General features: G+C 42.0%; 1 protein-coding gene across 1 annotated transcript in view; it reads right to left on the bottom strand.

Moving 5' to 3' along the window:
- AFF4 (AF4/FMR2 family, member 4) overlaps positions 1-8,806 on the bottom strand; it is a 178,465-nt gene extending 169,659 nt beyond the window's left edge. Inside the window, exon 1 of the mRNA XM_006872913.1 lies at positions 8,460-8,806. The gene's annotated coding sequence lies outside the window, so the exon portion shown is untranslated. The remainder of the gene's footprint in view (positions 1-8,459) is intronic.
- Positions 8,807-9,269: the final 463 nt, after the last annotated feature.

The following is a 9,269-nucleotide window of genomic DNA, read 5'->3' as shown; positions in this document are numbered from 1 at the left end:
TCTACTCCCGTAAAGATTTACACCCTCGGAAACCCTGTACAGGGTCACTATGGGTCGGAACCGACTCGACGGCACTTAACAACAACAACAACAATGGAACCCCTATCCATTGTTGAGGGAACTATAAAATGGTACAACCACTATGGAAAATGGTATGGTACTTTCTCAAAAAACTAGAAATAGAACTACCATATGATCCAGCAATCTCATTCCCATCTATAAAACCAAGAGCCCTATGTTCATTGTTACTTTATTCACAACAGCAAATAAACAGAAATAACTGAAGTGCTTATCCATCACCAAATGAATGGAAAAGCAAATTGTGGTACATCTATACAGTGGTATACCACACAACCATAAAGAACAACGAGTCCGTGAATATATCATAACATGTTTTAACCTGAGGCATAATGCTAAGTGAAATAAATCAAGCATATAAAGATAAATATAGCATGCACTCTTTTTTGTAAGAAGACAAAAGCAGATAAATATGTATAGAAAGACCAAGGTTCATGGGGCGGGGAGAAGGTGAGGGCATGTGTTAGCCCACAGAGAACTATCTTTAAAGTTTGGACTCAGAAAACAGTGACCTCTAGATGTATAAACTAGGTATGAATTTGGGTAATCTCCCATAAAAGAGGTAAGGATATTTGTTGGCATATATAGATAGTAACTTTGTTAAACAAAAAATATTTAAAGTATATATGGAAAAAAGTAGATGTGTGTTGTAAATAGTTAAGGGATGAAAGGAGGCAATAGGTAGACAACTACATTTTAAAATGCTCTCTATTTCACTTCTTCCCTGGATGTTCTAATTACAAAATATTATGACAATATAGTCTAGCCAAAAGTCCAGAGGTGAACATATAACCTAATGAGTCCCTTTGCTGGGATTTGGAATCCCTAAGAGTCAAGTCAATCTTTATCTGATGGCATAAAATACTTAAAAATCAGAAGATATTGTTGTTGTTACGTAGTGACCCCGTATAGGGTTTATGAGGAGTGGCTAAGGGACTGGAACCACCGACCTTGCAGTTCAATGCTTATCGTACAGAGCCACACCAGGAGTGTTAAAGTTGGTCTGTGTCAAGAAAGAAGCAACTGAACACACAATAATCCTCTCAGATAAGAGTTTAGAAATCCTCTTTTTTTTTTTTAATGTTTTATTGTGAATCATGTGATAGTTTACATGGGAGAACATTAGTTTTACATTCATCCTATTGTATATTATTTTGTTGCCATGGTTACAATTCCCTCCATGCATCATCAACCAACCAAAGGGTATATACTACAAGCCTGACCCCGATCTGCAGCACACAGCTCCTCTCCCTCTCTGGGTCTAAAGTCCCAGCTGTTCCCTCTTTCCATGTCATCTCTCTGCCTCCATTTCAGGCATCACTGCTTCTCTGGGTAAGGTCCTGCTCTCCACTCTTCTCCCTTGATGGTCCCAGGGACCTCCACTCCTAGACCAAAAAGTTAATCACTTCCCTCCTTGCTACAAAATGTCTCCCTTTACATTTCCAACCTTCACAAGCAGTCCTGATAACAATTATTCACTATTGTATCACAAGAGACCCAACAGAATAGAAATCCTCTTAATTACAATAGTCACAAACGTAAAGGTAGAAGATGTATAGCAAAAAGGATTAAGTAACTAATCTTACATTCCAGGAACAGAGGATTTTAGGACCATCAAAAGGGTAGAGCATGTGGGATCCTAACCAGAGAAGCAGGAACACCAGAGATAGAAGCAGAGGGGATGGCACAGAGATAGAGCAGCTATAGACTTGACTCACAGAAAAAGAAGGGCTTGCAAAATGTGCCCTTTGGTTGTTTAGATGATTATATATCCCTGCATGTTTTTGTGCACGTTAAAAAAAAGGGGGAGAGGGGAAAGGATAGAGGCAACTACTGCTAACTGATGATGCATGGAGGAGATTATAATCATTGCACTGAAACAAAATACAATTGGTTTAGTGCAAAACCGATGTTCTCCCACGTAAACTATCACTCACTTCACAATAAAAACTTTTTTAAAGAGTTAGAGATCCTTTTAACCACATTTTAAGTTCTTGGATCCAGGTGTTCCTGAGTTGTATTGTTTTCATATGTCTCTTACTGAACTGCTTACTGAAATAGTCAGTGTGCTGCTTAAATTGTGTGTCACACTCTTAACTAAAACAGTATCTACTGGACAATCTAAAGGGAATATTTAGTTGGTTGAAAGAGTTCTGGTGCTCACAAAACACTTAGAAATAGTAGCTAAGGCAATACAGATGGATGAGATTCTTCCAAAGGAGTGGAAAGAGAAGGCTAATGCTAAAATCCAAGAACTATCAATATCAAGGTATTATTTGAAATTTAAGAGTCTGCAAAGGGGCAATCAATAGGAAGAAAGCCAGAAAAGTAACAGAACCATGAAAAGCCAAGGAAGGAACTATCAAGGAAAAAATGGATGACATCAAGTATAGATAAATGTAAAGGACTAAGCAATGACTATTCAGTTTGGCAATATGTAGGTTACAGGTGGCCTTGGTAAGAAAATTTTCACTGGAATGGTACGATGGGAAGTGAGGCTTAAGAATTAATAGGAAGTGACAATACTACCTATGAAATATTTTTACCATTAAAAAATTAATTAATTAAAGCCCAAATTGAATCAAGACTTTAGATGTAACAACTAATGTACAGGAAATACAGGGAGCAGAGGAACATATTAAAGGAAACTACTGGGATAGTGTCAGCACAATCAGACTGTGAAAAATTCCACAGGGCAAAGACCTAGCGTCTTTAACAAACTAATTGTACGGGGGGAACAACAACAAAAAGATGGAACTATAGATTAAAAGAGTTTAAAAAGAAAGAAAAAGAGGATTGAGATACATATAGATCCAATGCAATTTATGGCCTTCTTTCAGTCACAGTTCAAACAATCTATAAAAATAAAACAAAAATTGTAAGCAGGGAAATTTGAACAGAGTGATTGGATACTTGATATTGCAGACTGAGTGTTCATTTTTAGTGTATAACAACACTGTGGTCATTATTTTAATCTATATCTTTTAGATATATGTAACGAAATACTATAGCACTTACAGTCTCTCTTTCACTAGTGTGCTTTCCCTACTAACACTGCGTTACATGTCACCCAGCTGGGGATAGTACCCAATGCTGATGTTCTGTGCTGTCAAGTCGCTTCCAACTCAGAGTGACCCTGTATAGGATGGGTTACACCAGGAATCTGGTCCCCCATAGATGCTGTTAGTGCCACTGAGTCAGTTCCAACTCATAGCTCACCTGTATAGGGTTCCTGAGGAGTGGCTGGGTTTGAACCACAGACCTTGCAGTTAGCAGTCCAGTGCTTATCATACAGTGCCACATCAGGACTCCAGTCCCCAAATGTTGCTATGTGCCACTGAGTTGATTTCAACTCACAGTAATCCTGTATAGGGTTTCCAAGGAATGGCTAGCGGGTTTAAACTATCAACCTTGTGGTTGGGCAGTCCAGTGCTTATCCTACAGAGCCACAAAAGGACTTCAGTCCCCCACAGAAGCTACTTAATAAGTAATAAATTCAGAGAAATATAAAGTGGGATTCAAAGAAGAGAGATCACAATTTTCAGTGGGGGTTGGGATGGGCAAAACTACAGGAAGTCAATGGTAACTTGCAACGGATCTTAAAAGGTGACATTTTGACAGGAAGGAAGTAATAGTGGAAAAATGGTATTCCAGATGGAAGAAATGGCAGCAATTATCAAATAGATGGGAAGGCCTGTACTTGCCTCTCCATAAAATTGTCTCTTCCCTAGTGATAAATGAAAAGGAAATAGTCAGGCGATGACTTGGAGAGACGGAGCAGCTGGGGACTCTAGACCCAGAGAGAGAGAGGGGCTGTGTGCTAACGACTGGTGAACAGGATTGCAGGGTATATCCTTTGGTTGGTTGATGATGCATGGAGGGGATTGTAACCATGGCAATGAAACGATATAGGATAGGATGAATGTAAAGCTAATGTTCTCCCATGTAAACTATCACATAATTCACAATAAACATTTTTAAAAAAAAAGGAAATAGTCAAAGTGAAAAGTCGTAACTTACAAGCAACTCCAAATTGGCAAAATCTTAGGACAGCCATTGAGACCTAAAACAGCCGCTGAGAGTCCAGTCTCAGGACAGATCATTTCAATCCCTGGGTAGCTAAATTATACAAGGTAATCAATTCATCTCACTAACTTTTTTTTCTTCCCCACACAACCCTGGGAAAAAATGCATGAAGTTCTTTTCCATTTTCCAGGAAATGGTGATCAAATGATCGAAATATTTTAAAACATTACTAATAACTAACGTACATCTCCTTACCTAAAAACCAGCACCAAGTTCATTGTTGTTGTTGAGTGTTGTCAGGTCGGTTCTGACTCACAGTAACCCTGTATAGGGTTTCTGAGGAATGGCTGATGGATTTGAGCCACAGACTTTGTGAATGGTAGTCCAGTGCTTATCGTAAAGCACCACACCAGGACTCCGTGTACACAATGCACTCCAAAAAGGATCAAGTTACATGAAATGTTCTCTCTCAGAACCTTTCTTAGGTTACAGGTTTTTATTTAAAGTATGGCTGATGAAGCAGGTAGATTTTCAACAGAATTTTTTCCTTAAAAAATAGAACACCCACTGCCATCAAGTTGATTCCAACTCACAGCAGCTGTGTAGGACTGAAAGAACTGCCCCGTTAGGTTTCCAATTCTGTAAATATTCACACAATCTCCCTGAAAGCAGCTGGTAAGTAAGTTTGAACTCCCGACCTTTTGTAAGCAGCTGAGTGGCTTGACCACTGCACCACCAGGGCTCCTTAAAAACAGAATGTCATTGTTGTTAAGTGCTGTGGAGTCAGTTCCAACTCACAGTGACCCTGTACAGGGTTTCCAAGGAGAGACTGGTGGGTTGGAACCATGACCTTGCTACTGAAACCTTGCAGTAGAGTGCTTACCCTACAGCGCCATACCAGAACTCCAAAAACAGAACTGCCGCTGTTGTTAAGTGCCATTGAGTTGATTCCAACCCGTAGCAACACTGTATAGGATTTCCAAGGAGCAGCTGGTGAGCTTGAACTGCCGACATTGGAGTTCAAATGCTTTGCAGACTGGTGCATTAACCCACAGCGCCACAAACCCTATACAGGGTCACTATGACTCAGCGGCACTCAACAACAATATTAAAATGTTTAGAGTATTTTAGAAATGAACACAGTAGTTCGGATATTTTCTATGTGCTACCAGGTGTGGTGCTATAGGACAAGGACTGGCCTGCTAACTACAAGATCAGTAGTTCAAAAATACCAACTGCTCCTTGGAAGCCCTACAGAGGGCCTCTATGAGTGGGAACCATGGCACTTAGTAACAAGAAGTAACATTAAAATTGCCAGATTATGAACATTAAACAAACAGGAATGCAGATGAACAGCTAATTCTCAGTATCTAGAATGTTATTACTGCCTTCTTTCATGTCTAGAATATCACTTCAAATGACCAAGATGGGTAGGTATAGATTGTTACTACAAGTAGGAGTTCTTTTCTTATCCCAAAGGAAAAAGTAGCCAGGTTACAGGTAAGTTTCACTTTAAGAAGTCTTTAGTCACTGACTATACATAATTTCACAATTACTGAGGTGGCGAACACCCTCCCAGAAATCAAATATAATTGTTCTAACTTATCAGAGGAAATGAGAAAGGAAATGAATAAAACATTATGAGGGCTGGGGATTCAAAATCTGGGAAACCATCACACAGGAAAGTCTGTCATAGTAGGGTAGATACCTGTATAATGGAGCCAAAGTAAAAATAAAATTTAAGTCAACGATTTTCAGAATACACATTGCACTTCTGGGTCACAGTTCAGGTGTGCCCTCACCTCAATAATATGAACACCTCTTTGATTTTAGCGTAGTGGTTACAAGTTGGGCTGCCAACCTCAAGGTCAGCAGTTCGAAACTACCAGTGGTTCCGTGGGAGAAAGATGAGGCGTTCTGCTCCCGTAAAGATTTACAGCCTTGGAAACCCTGTGCAGGGTCACTATGAGTTGGAACCGACTCCACGGTGCTTAACAACAACAACAAAGAAAAAGAGAGCATCTTATATTTTGGACTCTATTCCAGACCAGTTGTTGTTGTTAGGTGCCGTCAAGTTGGTTCTGACCCACAGCGACCCTGAACAGGGTTTCCATGACTGTAAATCTTTACGGGAGTAGAAAGCCTCATCTTTCTCCTACAGAGCTGCTGGTAGTTTCGAACTGCTGACCTTGCGGCTCGTAGTCCGATTCGTAACCGCTACGCTACCAGACCAGTAGATGGCCACAAAAGAAGAAATACCTGTTTTCTTTGTTCCCCTTAGGTACACATAAAACCTTAACATTAATCCACATCTGAAAAAAAATAAGAATTGTAACTTTTAGAATGATTATATTGTCATCTTTTGTAATTGATGTTATAATTCTGTAGTTTTTCTCCTTCAAATACTAATCACTTGCTCATGCAGCTTTCTTTAGATAACCCTTCTGTGAAATGTTAGGTTGGACAGCTTGATAGGATAATAATTTCAAGTTCAAAATATTTTTCACATTCTAATTCAACCTCCTAATTGTATAAAATAGTAGGAATGGTACCGGGAGAATAAATTTGCTCTTTGTTCTAAATACATGGCAAGCATATGAAAATGACAGTACAAAGCAGAATGTAATAAGTATTACTAAGGAGTACTATAACTCAAGAATGTATGTCATCTGAAAAGTAGAAAGTGAGTCTAAAAGAAAACAATTCCTCTTAAGGACCCTTAATTACATAGCTTCACCACAGCTACAGAGCCACCTTTACACTCCAAAATTGTACACGACTTTCCAATTAACACAGCTAAACCTTTTTTTTTTTTTTTTAGCCAAACAGTAAAGATTTGGTCAATCATAAGTAACCTGTTTTGTCCACACTTGATGCAAAATTTTATTTGAAGTAAATTTTGCCTATTGCTACTCCCGAGCTAACAAAAATCAGCCTGCAAACCATCACAAATTGAATGAAACTACTAGTGTGAACAAACATTTGACTTCTTTTCCACATTTATTTTCTAAAATGATACTAAAAGATGGCAAAAAAAAAAAACTTCTTGGAGACCTTTTCTATGTTTGAAGATTGAAAGATGCAGTAATAAATAAGGAAAATAAACCTGAGACACTTAAAGAAGCCAGCTTTGTTTAAAAAAAAAAACAAGTGGCCACTTGCCAACATTTCTTTACACACATATGACCAGAGATGATTCTAGGAAGACTCACAGGCCACAAAGACTCTTTTATCAAATCCCAAATTAAGAAAGGTCTCATAAAGACTTCAATTTTGATAAATTAAAGGACAGTTAAATAAACAAGCACTTTACAAAGCTTGCTTGTAACATCTGTCCTAAGAAAAACAGCACCCATTTTAAATGTCACATTTACAGTCTATTCATCAGCACCTATAGGGTAGATTTCATCAAGAAAAACACCAGCCACAGTAAAGAGACAATTTAAAATCTCCATATGGCCAGTAGGGAAGAAATTACACAATTCTGAATTGCAGCTGACAAAAAACCACAAACACCCTAAACCGAACTCTTCGTCTGAGTTTGAACTCCATACACAAGCATTTGATATTTGAACTTTCAACTCCCTATAAATTAACGTCGTTTGGGAATTAAAAGGCACCAAGGAGACTCCCCAAACTCCTATACCCCACGATCCAGCCTCAAAGAGTGGAAGGAACAGCAAAGTGGAAGGAACAAAGCACTGACGTCAATTACGAGATTAACCCCAGCACAGGCAGCTGGAGGAAAGGCCCCAACATCACTATCCACATAGAAGCGATCCGATAACTAGCTAGCTGGCCCAGTCAGAAGTTATGGGGGGATTCAAGTATTACACCCTCATTCCCATTTTTAGTCAACCCTCTGCGCTAATCGAAGGCGGAAATTTTTTCCTTTTCTCTGCAGTTTTTTTTTTTTTTTTTTTTTTTTTTTTTGCAAAGGCGGGGAGGGGTGGTGGGGAGATGCGCAGGATCGCGAGAAGGAAAGCGAGAACTAGTTGGGTAATGATAGCCAGAATCTGGGCCTATTTTCTCCTCAACTAGAAATAACTTGAGATTGACGAGGAAATTTAAAAGTGACACATCAGCCGATCGAATTTCTAAGAGGAAGAATGGACAAAAGAAGAAAAACGAAATGCTGAAAAAATGGATTGACGGAATTTTTGTTACGGTTGGGTTAGCTTTGTGTGTGTGTTGGGGGTGGCGAGGGGGGGAGGGCAGAGAAGAGGAAGGCAAAGATGCGAAGCGAAGCCGAATTCAGCAGTGCTAGCCAGGAGGGGCTTCCCGGAACCCCAGGTAGAGCCCTCATTCCCCCGTGGCTGGGCCAGGCCTTTAGTCAGTCTGTCCGCCTGTCTCACCTCCAGTCCCGGCTCCGCTAGGCCCGAACCATTTCCCGGCTGCGGCAGCGGCGGCGGCGCCGGACCTGCACCTTCACCGGACGCACATTCGAACCTGCCCAGGGGCGGCGACGGGCAGGCCACGGCGAGGGGCTCCGGTGGCAGTGGAGGTGGGGAGGAGTCTTCGGAAAGCGAAGACGGCGGTGGCAGCGGCGGCAACGCACCTCACACGGAACGGGCAGAGATCCTGCCCCGACCCATGACAGTCGGGCAGAACCTGGACGGCAGACGGAGGCGGCGGGGGCGGGTTGGCGAGGACCTGGCACCCGGATCCCCGCCCCGTCCGCTGACGGCCGCGGATCGACTCCCGCAGCCGGGACTGTGGCTGACGCAGCGGCCGCGCCACCCATGTGACCAGAGCCGGGCGGGGGCGGGGCGTCTAGTGACGTAGATGCACCCCCTCCCCCTTGGGAGAAGTGGGTGCTGTCGGGGCCTGCCGGACTGTGAGACGTTGTGCGTGCTCTGGGTGGTGACGTGCCATGTAGTCAGGGCAGGCTACAAGAGACAGACCGAGAACGCGCCAAGGTGGCGTAGGCCCGAGCCTCTGGGCAGTGTGGCCGGGTTGGACAGGATGGCCGGGCAGGACCGGGCCTGCACTTGAAGCGCACGCACACCCTCCTGAGCATAAACCCGCTAGTGTGGAGTGTGATTCGGAAGGGCGGGGTCGGGCCGAGCCAGATCTACTGGTTTGAGGACTCAGGTGAATGGGGCCAGGCCATCTCCCTGTCGTGGTCAGGGCCACAGTAGACGATTTGGAAGCTTCACCGGGAC

The sequence above is a fragment of the Chrysochloris asiatica genome, unplaced genomic scaffold, assembly GCF_000296735.1.
Source record: "Chrysochloris asiatica unplaced genomic scaffold, ChrAsi1.0 scaffold00215, whole genome shotgun sequence".
Taxonomy (NCBI): Eukaryota; Metazoa; Chordata; class Mammalia; order Afrosoricida; family Chrysochloridae; genus Chrysochloris; species Chrysochloris asiatica.
Note: the sequence above shows the minus strand (reverse complement) of the source record. Positions and strands in the feature narration are given on the sequence as shown.